General features: G+C 43.3%; 1 protein-coding gene across 4 annotated transcripts in view; it reads left to right on the top strand.

Annotated features, from left to right (window-relative positions):
* The window catches only part of EML1 (EMAP like 1), a 198752-nt gene that overhangs the window by 176511 nt on the left and 6835 nt on the right, over positions 1-15406 (top strand). The gene's annotated exons all lie outside the window — the stretch shown is intronic.

The following is a 15406-nucleotide window of genomic DNA, read 5'->3' as shown; positions in this document are numbered from 1 at the left end:
AATATGAGGACCCTTTTTAAACAGCTTTATTGAGGTATAATTTACATACAATATTTTACTCTTCATGAAATGTACAATTCAGTGATTCTTAGTAAATTTGTAGAGTTGTGCGACCATCACCACCAGCCAGTTTTGGAACCTTCCCATCACCCCCAGAAGTTCCCTCCCTGCCTGTTAGTAATTAATCTCTACTCCCACCCCCAGCCCTAGGCAACATAAATGGCCTTTTCTGAACATCTCATGTCAATGGAGTCGTTCAACACGTCACCTGTTGCATCTGACTTCTTTTAGTTAAAATAATGTTTGTGAGGTTATTCATGTTATTGTGTGTGTATCAGTAGTTTATTCCTTTTTAACTGCTAGATAGTATCCCATTTTACGGATATGTCATGTTTGGTTCATCCATTCATCAGGGGATATTTGGATCGTTTCTGTGTTTTGGCTATTATGAATAATGCTGCTAGGAACATTGATCATATGTCCATTTTGGTTGGTTTCTTTTTTTTTTGGCCACGCCTCATGGCTTGCGGGATCTTAGTTCCCTGATCAGCGATCGAACTCACACCCTCAGCAGTGAAAGCTCGGAGTTCTAACTACTGGACTGCCAGGGAAGTCCCCATATGCACATTTTGTACTCATAAGTCTCTTTTACTCCATAGGCGCTCTCTCTCTCTCTCTCTCTCTCTCTCTCTCTCTCTCTCTCCGCCTCTCTCTCTTTCCCTCCACACACACACAGGCAAACACACGCCACCCTCGCTTGCAGTTCATTTGTTGAACAAGCTGCTTCATTTTTCCCAGAGCATTTTCCACACTCTGGGTTTTTGTGAGTGCATCTCTGTGGTGTTGCTTAACACATCCCTCTGTCCCCCATATTTCCTGTAATGTAATTTGGGATCTAGATCCGCTTCCACCTCTATGTGTATTGGTCTCCTCTTCCTACAAGAGACACATGAGGTCTGCTTGTCTCACTGTCTATGCCATTAGAGCCGTCACTGCCCAACACTTAGATCCGTACGGGGACTGGTTTTTCTATTTTAGCCTTCCTTCATTTATCAGATATAGTACTTCTATAAAGAGAAACTTCCCTTCATCTACTTTTTGTTACCCAAATAGTATACTGTTTTGTTACCCAGTCATATGGTAGAGTTAACCAAGATAAATGCTTAGCTTCTTTCCCTTTATTTACCAGTTTCCAAGATAGTGAGTTTGTTCTCTGCTCCCTTTAACAATGATCGGTTGCTGGTGGTGGTGTTTTTGGTGCCGTTATGAATTTAAGTGTATTTGGTATGTTTCAGTCTGGGATAGTTATGGTACGTGGAACCATTTATCCATTATTGGCCACTTCAGTTTGGCTCCTGAGTCCTTTTGACAGCTTGGGTTCCTGGGATGCTCGTGGCTACTGGGTAGGTCATCGTTTCTAAGCCTCGTCATTTATGCTTTTGGTTTAGGAAGCACTCCTTCTCCGTGATATGTAGGACCTTCAGCTATGTGAACACTCTTGGAAATAGCAGTTTTAGTCCTTGGAAATACTTGGCCACGACTGAATTGCCGTCACTCTGTAGGAGTCTTCCATTTTATAAGCTGATAGACGGTCGTACCTATCTCATGGTGGGGCTGTGTTCTTGTTCTCTAGAGGTAACCTCATAGAAAGAATACCCTTTTTAGACCCTTGCACCCAAAGACTTATAACTTCTTATCCTAAACAGACAACTGCACAGCCACCTTGGGAACCTTTTCTCCATGTTGAGAAGTACCTTACTTCACTCGACATTTTAAGTGTCATATTTTGTTCTGTTCATCCCAGGCAATATTTTGCATATCCTCCTATGTGCTTCTCGTCATTTTCTTAGTTACTTTGAACCTCTGCTGAGTGCAGGAGGGCCTCATCTACAGCTGTTTTTTATCTATTAGCTCCTGCTAACATAGCAGGGTCCTTTCGGGAGTCCATTTCTGTTTCTTGTCAGTTATACTAATGACTGTCCCCTGGAGACCAGAGAGCTCTCACTACCAGTAACTCTGCCTCTCAGGTTTTAGAGTCATTGACTGGAGGCTGTGTGGGGCAGAGGTGATGAGCCTGGGCCAAATCAGGGCGGGCTGCATGTGGACCCAGTGCCCTCTCTTCATTAGCCAGCTGTCCGTTGTCAAATCAGACACGTTATTGTGGGGCTCAACCAAAGGAGGAGGCGTGAACGTGCTCTCTGAAGAGCAGAGCATTACGCAGATGACATGGGGGATGGGATGTCATCAGCAGCCGTGGCAGTGGTGGTGGCCCCAGATCCTCGGGCCGTGGCCCCCAGCCCCACAGTATCTTGTTCGGCACTGTATGCCCAGCACCTAGCTGAGAGGAGATGCAACAGAGTACGAAGAGGAGGTAATATATACCTAGACAGAATAGATGCTCAGTGAATATTAGTTGATGCACGAATGCAGACAGACTAACTACAGTGCATCTGACTAGATGCAAAGCACACTGTGATCATCATTATGAGTTTTCTGCTTGCGCACGAGATCTTTCAGGCACGTGGGCTATACTATTGTAGATTACCGGCTGGCTCCTTTTCGGATTCAGGTATTTATAGATTTTAGACACACACACACACACACACACACACACACACACACACAGGAAACTGCTGCGAAACCCCAGCCTGCGTTTGCAGCCGTCTCGCCGCGGCTCCCTGGGCTGTGCTTTGCTGAGAAGACATCAAACTAGGAGGGCTTTCTTCTCATTCCTTCAGTCTCATGCAAGTTCTGGATGCTGTGCTAGCAGCTAGAGGAAAAGCAAACGATTCTTAAGCTTTATGGGTGGAGCTGACCCCCAGGATGCTGGGAAGGACCAGTACACTCCAGCTGCCAGGCTTGACCGTGATAAATGCCGCCTTTGCAGTCAGTGACATAGGCAGTGTCGAGGGAAGTAATCAGTAAACCAGTCTATAACAGGGGTAGAAAAGAGCTTTCCTGGAGCCGAACTGAGGACTGTTGCCCAGGAGACGGCCTCTCAGATAACTCTGAGGCACTGCTCCAGAGAAGTGTGGTTTTCAGCAGTTTCATGTCTTGTCAGAACGAAGAACATCAAACAGGTCAAGGGTAGATTTCTGCAAGGTTAAAATAAACAGACCAACATGTGCACAGAAGTCAATATGGCGCCTGGTGCCTAGGAAGGGAGTCTTATCATTGAAGGAGTAACAGCTTTGGCATCCTAGGAAAGGAGGCATTTGATCCTTATTTCTAATGTGGACATTCTTTTTTTTTTTTTTTTTAACATCTTTCTTGGAGTATAATTGCTTTACAATGGTGTGTTAGTTTCTGCTGTATAACAAAGTGAATCAGCTATACATATACATATATCCCCATATCTCCTCTCTCTTGCGTCTCCCTCCCACCCTCCCTATCCCACCCCTCTGTGTGGTCACAAAGCACCGAGCTGATCTCCCTGTGCTATGCGGCTGCTTCCCACTAGCTAGCTATTTTACGTTTGGTAGTGTATACATGTCCATGCCACTCTCTCACTTCGTCCCAGCTTACCCTTCCCCCTCCCCGTGTCCTCACGTCCATTCTCTACGTCTGCGTCTTTATTCCTGTCCTGCCCCTAGGTTCGAAGATATACAGATTGCCAACAAACACATGAAAGGATGCTCAACATCACTAATCATTAGAGAAATGCAAATCAAAACTACAATGAGGTATCACCTCACACCAGTCAGAATGGCCATCATCAAAAAATCTAGAAACAATAAATGCTGGAGAGTGTGTGGAGAAAAGGGAGCCCTCCTGCACTGTTGATGGGAATGTAAATTAACATGGACATTCTTTACTTTGGTCAGTGCACCCTTTTCTTTAATGATTAAAGCAGATGTATGTTTGATAAGCCACAAACAGACTGTTTTAGTTAGTGTAAAATTCAAGTTAAATCATGTATAAGCCAGAATGACTTCTCCATGTCTCAGTATGTGAAAAATTTTGCGTTAATTACCTCTTTTGATCATAAATCTTTCAATAGAAAGCATTGACGATCAAAATGTTTGTCCCTTGACGTCAGGGTGGTTGCCGCCTGCCCTGTGTCCATCATGTCCCTCGGTGCTTGGCCTCTTTTTGGTTGTTTATATATGCGTGGAGATTTGCCTAGTTATCCACGTTAGGGGGAAACTAAGCAGACATAGTGAACAAGTACAGAGGTATGCTAATTGGGAAATACTTTATAGGCGATATGTTTTTTCAGTTGTATCAAATTGTCATGCAAACATTGTACATGTGCTTTTAGCAGCAGGCCTAAAGCAAGCAGTGATGTATGTCATGAGTAACTTGACGGCTAGGAAAAGAATAATAATACACATTATGAAAATGATAATCATCTGTAAAGCAGAGCAAAAAAGTTGCCTATTTCTGAGGGGAGCCAACGAAACAGATCATTTAAAGGGTCAGTTTTTCTTATATGTTATAACCGTTTTGCCTTCTGGGACATTCTTTCTAGGTGCATCTCAGTTTCTCCAGCGGTACTGATATAAGTGCAACAAACAGTATGAACAATAATAGCGCAAACACCCCCTTGTTTAGGCAGTAGAAAATCTAAGGCAGCCCTGTTATCTAATGTTACTTGGGCTGAGGAACTTAGGGATGTCTGTTGTGCTGCAGTGCTTTTTGCCATCTCTTTGGCTATTTAACCAATGGTGGCTGATAGATTTCTGATCATCTTTTTTGTAACAATATGTAAACCGTACATTCCTGCACTAGGAATTAATATTCCCCAAAGATTTTGCCACCAGGTATCTTAGTATCTTGCTAACATGGTTCTCTTGACTCTGTAATGAAGAGACAAAGGAGGTTCGTCTATTTCCTGATGTACAGACAATGGAGTAACATAATGTCCCAATAAGAGTAAACCTTCTGTTTGTCAGCTTTTAAGAAATGTATGTGCCCATCCTTGGGAAGGTGGGTCAATTCCAATACCACCTATGAAGACAAAACCTGGAGGAGCACAGGTGATCCCTCCCAGAGCGCTCTCATTGATAGCCTCATGAATTGGGAGTTTTGTCAACACAATTTTTTTTTAATTTATTTATTTTATTTATTTATTTTTGGCTGTGTTGGGTCTTTGTTGCTGCGCACGGGCTTTAGTTGCGGTGAGTGGGGACTGCTCTTCGTTGCCATGCGCAGGCTTCTCATTGCGGTGACTTCTCTTGTTGTGGAGCACAGGCTCTAGGCGCGTGGGCTTCAGTAGTTGTGGCATGCAGGCTCAGTAGTTGTGGCTCGCGGGCTCAGTAGTTGTGGGTCACGGGCTCTAGAGAGCAGGCTCAGTAGTGGCGCACGGGCTTAGTTGCTCCGCAGCATGTTGGGATCTTCCCGGACCAGGGCTTGAACCTGTGTCCCCTGCATTGGCAGATGGATTCTTAACCACTGCGCCACCAGAGAAGCCTGTCAACACAATATTAAACTATGGATCACTTCTCTCGTAGACTTTCCAAAGGTCATTTGCATGGTATTTAATATACAGTAGTTGCTGGCATAATTTACTCGCATTTTTCTCTTCCAGACATTTTTCAGTTAAGTAAGGGACAGATCAAGGAGCCCTAGGGTAAGTTGTGCTCAGTCTCTAAGGACTGAGGATAGTATCCGACAAGGGATGGACATATTAATAGGTTGAAAAGTTTGAACCTGAAAGATTAGGCCAGAGAGAGGTTAGTCTGGGTGAGTGGTCACATTAGGAAAACCTGAACAGTCAGTGATACGTATTATGAGGGGCTTATATCGGTCTTGTATTGACCAAGGAATTTGACGACAGATCCACCAATTGGTTAGATTTTGCCCCAGTAGCTATACTCTGTGATAACTTTACTAAAGAATTTTTTTTCCATCCTGAACATTGGGGCAAAAATATAGCTAAAAGCAAAACAGTAACCTTCAATTTTGATAGGGAGACAAACATTTAGCAAACAGTTCAATTGAACTAGTAGGATGGGTCTTCCAGACCTAGTCTGGATTTGCGGGCCACCTGTCTACTGTTGTTGTCATCTTCTCTACCTGGCTTGATGGTTGTTTTAAGGTGAGTTTGAGGTTAGCAGTCCTCTCTATAGAGCAGTCTGGTGCGGATGCCCTTTTTAAGTGGGGAATATGAATTCAGGAGTCAATTCCCTTCACTTTCACTGTGCGGAGTACCTGATAAGGGTCCTTCCATCTAGGTTGGAGAGAGAGTTTTTTAAAAAATGTCTTTTACAGTATTCATAATCTCCATGGTGCATCTGATCTTCGTCCAAAGATAAATAACTGTTATTAGCTTCAGAAACAAGCTTAGAATATCCTGTTAATAATTCAGTTAAACTTTAATGTAACATAGCAACAAAGAAGCATCTTGGATGCAGGTAGTAAATACAGAAACCTCAATATATATAAAACCTCAGTATCCACAAAGGTATATTATTGAAACATAATTTTTCTTTCTAAATTATCCTCATTTTAGCCAATAAATATTTGAAAAACTAACAAAGCAAATAACTTGACCTTGAAATAATCTTAAAGATGAAAAAAAGGAACCTAATCTGATGCCCATCCCCACCCCAAATTCACATGTGAGTAAAGAGAAATTTCATATTAACTCATATGGCCAGGATTCAACATGCTGTGCTTTAAGTCCAGGGAAGAAAATGCAGGCTTTTAAATAAATATATACAATTTTGTATTAAATAAATAGATAATCCTCATTTTTACCAAATATAGTCAAATTAAGACTAAATTGTTTCCAAAATACGTCTGGTTTCAGTAAACTTGGCCTGATTACTTACATAAATGTAATTGATCATATAGGCTCTTTTTTTTTTTTGGTGGTACGCGGGCCTCTCACTGTTGTGGCCTCTCCCGTTGCGGAGCACAGGCTCCGGACACGCAGGCTCAGCGGTCATGGCTCACGGGCCCAGCCACTCTGCGGCATGTGGGATCTTCCCGTACCGGGGCACGAACCCGTGTCCCCTGCATCGGCAGGCGGACTCTCAACCACTGTGCCACCAGGGAAGCCCCAGGCTCTTTTAAATTTGGCTTTGCTGGAACTTTTCATAGGGAATTTCAAATTGAACTTTCAAAAGCCCTCTCAAAGCCAGGAAGGCCACACCAAAGACTTGCCATTAGATTCTGCCTGCAATACCTACAGACTTAGGTGAATTCCTCTCTTCTCAAGGTCCAAAATATCTTGAGGTTACTGCACCTGCCAGGAACGGGCCTTCCTTATTCACCTGGAAAGGCTGCTGGGAACCTAAGAGTTTCCAAATTCTGGAGAGGTCAGGTAGAAAGAAAAGATAAATGCTTCAGTTCTGTTTACAAAGGTATAATTTACTAAATTGCTGTAAGTCATAATTAGCTTAAGGGGAAAGGTTCCCTTATCTGGAAAACAAAGATTAAAAGCCAGTAATATTTCAGATGAAAGTCACACAAATTATAATCATATTTATCAGTTCATTCAATCCCATGTAAATTAATTTTTGTTCCACTTGAGTCCAGTTTTTCCATCAGTTCTGTTGACCTTGCCTGACGATTGAGGGTGATAGTGACAGTGATAATTTCAAGGAATTTGTAAGGTTTTTGTTAAGGCTTATATGATTTGCCCAGTGACATGGGTGCCTTTGATCACTGGACACTGTGGAAAGTATATCCCAAGTGGAAAACACAATTTCTAACAGTTTCTTTGTCATCGTGAGGACATTAGCCTTGCAGCAAGAGAAGGCTTTAACCCATCAAACAAAAATGGGGTTTTCCAGGGAACAGGGAGAGCCAAGCAACCGTCGTGGGTTTCCCATAGCCCTGGCTGTTTAAACTCACAGCTGTTGAATACCCATCTTAACTATCTGATTTAGGAGCAGACTGTTGCCATGTCACAAGCGTCAGGATGGCAGAAGTCTAACAATGGGGGGTTAACTTTTGTAGAAGCAGAAAATTTTTTGTATCTACATCGTTACATAATCTTTACAGATTTTGTTGTTGCCTTTGCCTGAAAGTCAGCTGGAGTATTTCCCTAATACTTGGGTTCATTCCCTTTCGTGTGAGCCTCAATTTTGATGACAAATAGCATTTTATGTCGGGACATATAAGATTTCCAAGAATTTCATATAATTTCTGGAACACCTATAACATATACTTATATAGACAGAACATTAAAAAGGCTTAACGTTATCTTTTATTTGACCACGCTTCCCATGTTATTTAACATACCAAATAAATACCAAATAAACCTAATTAGTTTAATATCTCTCTTTGAGATGCTTCAGGACAAAATCACTTTCTTTTCCCTTAACAAAATGCATTTCCATTCCATATCTTCTTTTACTGAAAACCTTATTTTCCTTGTATACTGAAATATCTCCCTTAATATTTCTAGTAGCATGAATTACATATATAATTTTTAACCCTTAAAAAACATTAATCTCTAGCAAAAACCAAGAAGCAAACAATTGTGAACTGTTTCTCATATTAACATTTCCCGATTGGCAAACTTACGAAAATTTTCTGTTAACGTCTAGAAACATACATCTTCTTATAGCGTAATTTCTTTTCTCAATGTGGTATAAGATGTGTGTCCAAATAAACCCAAACATCTTTAGTTTTTCTCTAATAAGAAGACAAAGAGGTAAACTTAGATTTGCTTAGCAATTAATGTTTTAGTATTTTATCTTATTTGGAAATTATCTGTATATTTAATGAATTTCCATAATTTATATTAACTTAGCAAAACTCTCAAGTTTCAAGTTACCAAAATCTGGAGGAACTATTTTTAAGTAAACGTACTATATATAAAACAAAATCATTCTTAAAGAGTTTACCTAAAAACTTTTATCTCATGTGTCTCTATTTCCCTACTTAAGAAAACATCATCATACCAAGTTAATTTTCTTGTTGACAAGTGTTGGAACAGAGATAACATGAGCTTATTGATTTCTTTTTTAAGATTTTTGGGGGATTTTTTTTGGCCGCGTCGGGTCCTAGTTGCGGCACGCAGGATATTCATTGAGGCATTCGGGATCTTTTGTTGTGGCGCACCAGCTCTTCGTTGTGGTGCGCAGGCTTCTCTCTAGTTGTGGTGTGCGGGTTTTTTCTTCTCTTCTCTAGTGGCGCGCAGGTTCCAAGGGTCATGGGCTCTGTAGTTTGCAGCACATGGGCTCCAGCTGAGGTACACAAGCTCAGTAGTTGTGGCGCACAGGCTTAGCTACACCGCGGCATGTGGGGTCTTAGTTCCCTGACCAGGGATCGAAACCACGTCCCCTGCATTGGAAGGCGGATTCTTTACCACTGCACCACCAGGGAAGTCCCTTAATTGACTTTCAATAAACCTAGGTATCATAAAAGTATTATACTTAATGTTGATGACTTAAAGACGTGTCTGTATTAACCAAACCAACAACTTAAACTTATTTTCATTTATTAAAGATTAATCCTGGATCATATGATACTTTAAAAATGCGAGGGGTTAGTTTCTTGTTGTAGTTAGAAATATTTCATTGGTAAGCACTTACTTCTAAGTCAATTAAATAGAACTCTTTTTCAAATTAATTTTGATAATATCATTTGGAGGTAGAAACATGCTATGTTTATAATGTACGTACAGACATACACACATCCAGATAGACAGACAGAGATCTCATAGTTTTCCTGCTTGAGTTTCTAAAGGTCTCATTTCCCCTTTTCTGCAGTTTTAGGTTCTACTAGTTGAGCCAAGGCTGTGGTCTCAGGCAGTGTGGGCTGTGCTTGCATTTCAAGGACATGATAAGAGTTATACCTTCAAATTTGCTTGAATACTTTTATTCAAGCATAAAAAGGAGTACTTTTATTGTCTCAGGTCAGAATTTTGAAAAAAAATGTTTTATCAAGCCAGCTTTGTTTTTTTTTTCTGCGGTACACGGGCCTCTCGCTGTTGTGGCCTCTCCCATTGCGGAGCACAGGCTCCAGACACGCAGGCTCAGCGGCCGTGGCTCACGGGCCCAGCCGCTCCGCGGCATGCGGGATCTTCCCGGACCGGGGCACGAACCCGTGTCCCCTGCATCGGCAGGTGGACTCTCAACCACTGCGCCACCAGGGAAGCCCGAGCCAGCTTTCTTTAATTGCACATGCAAAACTCAGTTTTAGAATGTCAGAAGAGTCCCATTCTGGCCATTTTAGAGCTATGTCATTTCTACAATTGTAGAAGCCAGCCGGAGTTCCCTGTCTGGGAGCCGTTAGGCGTTAGAAGCACAATTTCCTGATTTATTTCAGTTTCATTTTATTATACAGTACAAATCTTTCCAACTTTAAGCCACATTTTAAAAAAAGTCAACCAACCCAGTTTACCCCAAAGTTCCTTCTAGGCCTTTCCTGCCTGGAAATTTCTTCTAGGTTTCTTACCTGGAAACTCCACCTAGATCCCTTGCCTGGAACTTCCCGCTAGGTTCCTTTCACCTAGGAAATGTACTGGTACCCCCTTAAGAGTCCAGGTCTTAAGGTAACAGCTCAAATAAAAGTCATGGACTGCCACTTCATACAAGAAGATCCAGACATCAGGAAAAACTCACCGAACCAACCAACCTCAAGAGTGCTGTGAAGCTGTGGGGCTGGGGCTGGGGCTCAAAGGGTCCGTGTTTGCTACCCAGCATCCATCCAGAGTAGACTCCAGCGACTTCCCTGGTGGTCCAGTGGTAAAGAATCCGCCTTCCAGTGCAGGAGACGCAGGTTCGATTCCTGGTCAGGGAACCAAGATCCCATATGCTGCGGGGCAACTAAGCCCGTGCGCCACAACTACTGAGCTTGCACGCCTCATCTAGAGAGCCCACGTGCTGCAACTACAGAGCCCATGCGCCTTGGAGCTCACACGCCATAACTAGAGAGAATCCCGTGCACCACAACGAAAGATCCCACGTGCCTCAACTAAAACCCGATGCAGCCCTAAATAAATAAATAAATAAATATCAAAGGCTGGGGGGAGAAAAGTAGACTCCAGGTGACCCCACGTGGGTTTTTCTGATATCCTGCCAGCTACGCCAAGCAATGTAGTTGGAAATAATCAATAAGCCAATCTCTAATAGGCATAGAACTGAGCCAAAGTGAGGACCAAAGCCCAGGAGACAGCCTCTCAGATAATTCTGCGGCACTGCTCCAGAGAAGCATGGTTTCAGCAGTTTTATATTGCGTCGGAACAAAGAACTTCACACAAGTCAGGGATACATTTCTTCAAGGTTTAAAAGAAAGAACAGAACAGCACATACACAGCAAGTCAGGACGGCACCTGGTGCCTGGAAAAGGAATCTTATCATTGAGGGCAGACCAGCACCGGCGTCCCAGGAAGAGAGGCATTTAATCTTTATTTTTAACGTGGGTATTCTTTACTTCTGGTCAAGGCACCCTTTTCTTTAGTGAGTAAAGCAGGTGTACGGCGTGTTTGATAGGCCACACATAGGCTGTTTTAGCTAGCCGAAAATTCAAGTTAAATCATGAATAAGCCAGAACGCCTTCCCCAGGCTTCCGCATGATGACATTTCTTCGCTAGCAGACACCTACCTACTGCCGCAGATGGGTTGTGTAGGATGAGCTCAGGTGGAAGTGAGACTGCTTTGTAAATCCCCTTTAAGGTTGATGTTATGTTGTGCAGGGATGGTGAGAGGTGAGCAGTTGCTTCCTGAAGTTAACCGTGTGGACTGAGAACTAAATCTTTCAGATAATTTCTCAATTCTGCAGGCACTAGTGAGAGGCCCAGGTTTCAGCGGCTAATAACCTGTATCTGGCCTTTGGTTGAAGTGGGAGGTTCAGAGCGATAGTCCCAGACACAGGTGCACGCTGGGAGCCGGTGAAGCAGAGCCTTTGGCGTGCATTAGAATCGCCCAGAGGGTATGGGCTTGTGGAGGGGTTCTTTGGCATCCTGGGAACCACAAACCTAGAGCATTTCAATGGATCATCTGATAACCATTTCAGTCACATTTTATTACATGTTTTCATTTATGAAATACCTTACATAAGATGGCCTAATGCTATAAGCTAACGTTATGTGAATTTTTACTGAAACCATAGTCAACTACGATTGCCAGGCCCCTCGTAGGTTCATTAAATATAGAACTGTAGTAGGGACAGTTCTCAAAGTTGACACACACATCAGGAACCTTACAGAGCACTTTGTCAGTGGACCAATGGAGTTTTGATTGGATTAAATTTGTAAATTTTTTAAAAGAGGAATGGAGATTGGAAGAAGATAATTTCATGTTCGTTAAGCCCAACTGCAAATACTTAGCCTGCCTGGTCTAGTTTCAACCTGTTGAAACTTGGATTAAAAATCTAAAACCCTAAACGTGAAGATGAAAAAGGGAAAATCACAATGAACTAATGCATTGCTCATGTGATTATATTGATCTCTTCTTTAATCTTATCCGTATCATTGAGACATGGAGTTTCTCTGCTTTTATAAGAATGAATCAGAATCTGGTGTTCATTTGCATCACCCCAGCATCGAATCCCACCTCTGCTTTCCAGGTGGGACTAGAGACCCGCTGGGATGCAGCCCCTGCCACCCAGCCAACCTCTCTCCTGCCCACACAACGTCCCCAAGCCTGCACTCCACCAGGCATGCTCCCTGTCCAGGTGCAGCAGTCTCCTGCGGAGCCCCAAATCACCTGCCCCGTGTGACAAGCAGGGCGGGTGCACGGCAGCCTTACAGCTACCCTGGAGACCCTGCTGTGCTCCCACCTGGCGCACTGTCTCCCATGCCCACGGTTCACTCGTCCTTCCAGCCCAGGTCAAGCCGTGCCACGCACTCAGCTGTGTCGTCTTAGGCAAGTTACTGAACCTCAGTTTCGTCATTTGCACAGCTGGACAAATTCTCCCTGCTCTTAAAATACTGTTGGACTTAGTTAAGAGCTGTGTGGAAACCCATCCCCAGACCTTGTAAAGAGGCAATCAGTGAAACTGGCTATGGTGTTATCTTTCTCCTCCAGGTGACCAGCCCCTGCTCTCTGTTCTTATGAGTCAGTCCTCCAGCTGATTTTTGTTTGGGACCAAATGCCCGCTTCTGTAGTCGAGTAAGTTTAGGAATCTTGTACTCTCTGGGAGAGCTGGGGGTGAGGCGTAGAGAGTTTATGGGTGAGAGGACGTGGTTCCCAGGATGAGAAAGTGCTCTGGAGGTCCGAGAAATAGGCAGCGCTTGGGTTTCATCTGGCCGCTGATTAGCATATTGACTGAAACTGCTTGGTTGTGATGTATTAGGCAGACAGTTTTATTACATATTTATGAATGAGCTTAAACCGTTACATGAAAACTTTCTATTTCGAATTTTAAGGAGAAATTACAATCTCATTAGGCTGTTAGAAGTGAATTGCCAAGGGAGATTGTGAAATCCTATTTTTCATTCATCTTTAAAAACAGATATGGGGCTTCCCTGGTGGCGCAGGGGTTGAGAGTCCGCCTGCCGATGCAGGGGACACAGGTTCGTGCCCCGGTCCGGGAAGATCCCACATGCCGTGGAGCAGCTGGGCCAGTGAGCCATGGCCGCTGAGCCTGCACGTCCGGAGCCTGTGCTCCGCAACGGGAGAGGCCACAACAGTGAGAGGCCCGTGTACCGCAAAAAAAAAAAAAAAAAACAGATATGGAGATGGTAGTTATACAGGTATTTTTGTCAAAACTCTTAGAATATGTGCATTTTATTGTGTGTAGATTATACCTCAAAGTTGACTTTTAAGTGGGGGGTTTGAGAGAAGATTCTGGGAAGATGGTGAGTAGGAACCAGCAGGAATCTGTCTCTCCACCTAGACAGCAACTGGCAGAAACTGTCTGATAGAACTGTTTTGGAAAGCCAGAGTCTATTGAAGGCTTGCAACTTCCAGAGAAAGACTTGGATGGTAAGTTGCAGTTAATTTCAGTCAGTTTCAGCTCTTAGCACAGTGGCAGCGACCCACCCCCTCACCTCCAGTACCCTGACAGGCAACTGTGCATGTGTTCCTGGAGCAACAACAAAAAAACTAGCAACCCACTCAAAAATGGGCAAAAGGCTCGAATGGGCATTTCTTCAGAGAAGACATACAAATGGCCAGTAAGCATGTGAGAAGGTGCTCAACATCACTACTCATTAGGGAAATGCAAATCAAAACTACAATGAGATGCCATCTCACACCCACTAAGATGGCTACTATCAAAACAAACAGAAAACGGCTTCCCCGGTGGCGCAGTGGTTGGGAGTCCGCCTGCCGATGCAGGGGACACGGGTTCGTGCCCTGGTCCGGGAAGATCCCACATGCCGTGGAGCGGCTGGGCCAGTGAGCCATGGCCGCTGAGCCTGCACGTCCGGAGCCTGTGCTCCGCAACGGGAGAGGCCATGGCAGTGAGAGGCCTGCGTACCACAAAATAAAAGAAAGAAAAAAAACAGAAAACAACAAGTGTTGGTGAGGATGTGGAGAAATGTGCACTGTTGGTGGGAATGTAAAGTGGTGCAGCCATTGCAGAAAACAGTACAGCGGTTCCTAAAAAAATTCAAAGTAGAATTAGCATATGGTCCAGCAATTCCACTTCTGGATACATACCCAAAAGAATTGAAAGCAGAGTCCCAAAGAGGTCTGTGTACACCCATGTTCATAGCATCATTATTGACAATAACTAAACCATGGAGGCAATCCAGGTGTCCATCAACAGATGAATGGATAAGTAAAATGTGATATACAGTGGAATATTATTCAGCCTTCAAAAGGAAGGAAATTCTAACACATGCTGCAACGTGGAAGAACCTTGACATCATGCTGAGTGAAATAAGCCAGTCACCAAAAGACAAATATTGTATGATTTCACTTATGAGGAACTTAGAGTCGTCAAAATCATAAAAGGTGGAGTAGACAAAATCATAACAAATGGTTCCACGATGAAAGAGAGCTCATTATTTTAGAGTTAACAAATGATACGGTCGTTCTTAGCTAAAGATCGTTGTGCTTAGGAGTGTACAAGCGTAGATAGCTGGTGGGAAGCAGCAGCATAGCACAGGGAGATCAGCTGGGTGCTTTGTGACCACCTAGAGGGGTGGGATAGGGAGGGTGGGAGGGAGACGCAAGAGGGAGGGGACATGGGGATATATGTATATGTATAGCTGACTCACTTTGTTATAAAGCCGAAACTAACACACCATTGTAAAGCAATTATACTGCAATAAAGATGTTAATAAAAAGAGTGTACAAGCCAGGGTGCGTACATCATTTATCAGATTTTCAGCTGTTCTTTACTGTTATTCTTTGTCACAGGGGCAATGGCATTTAGCAAAGAAATGCTCAGGCTCTAGTCAGACTGCTGGGTTCGAATCCTAGCTTCTCTAAACCTGTGTGACCTTGTGCAAGTTACTTTATCATCCATGCCTCAGTTTCCTCTCCTGAAAAGTGGAGATAATATCTACCTCACAGGGGTCTATGAGGATTAAGTAAGTTAATATAGGAAGAGT

This window comes from Pseudorca crassidens, chromosome 1 (assembly GCF_039906515.1).
Source record: "Pseudorca crassidens isolate mPseCra1 chromosome 1, mPseCra1.hap1, whole genome shotgun sequence".
NCBI lineage: Eukaryota > Metazoa > Chordata > Mammalia > Artiodactyla > Delphinidae > Pseudorca > Pseudorca crassidens.
The sequence above is the reverse complement of the archived record's forward strand: the minus strand, read 5'-3'. Positions and strand labels throughout refer to the sequence as shown.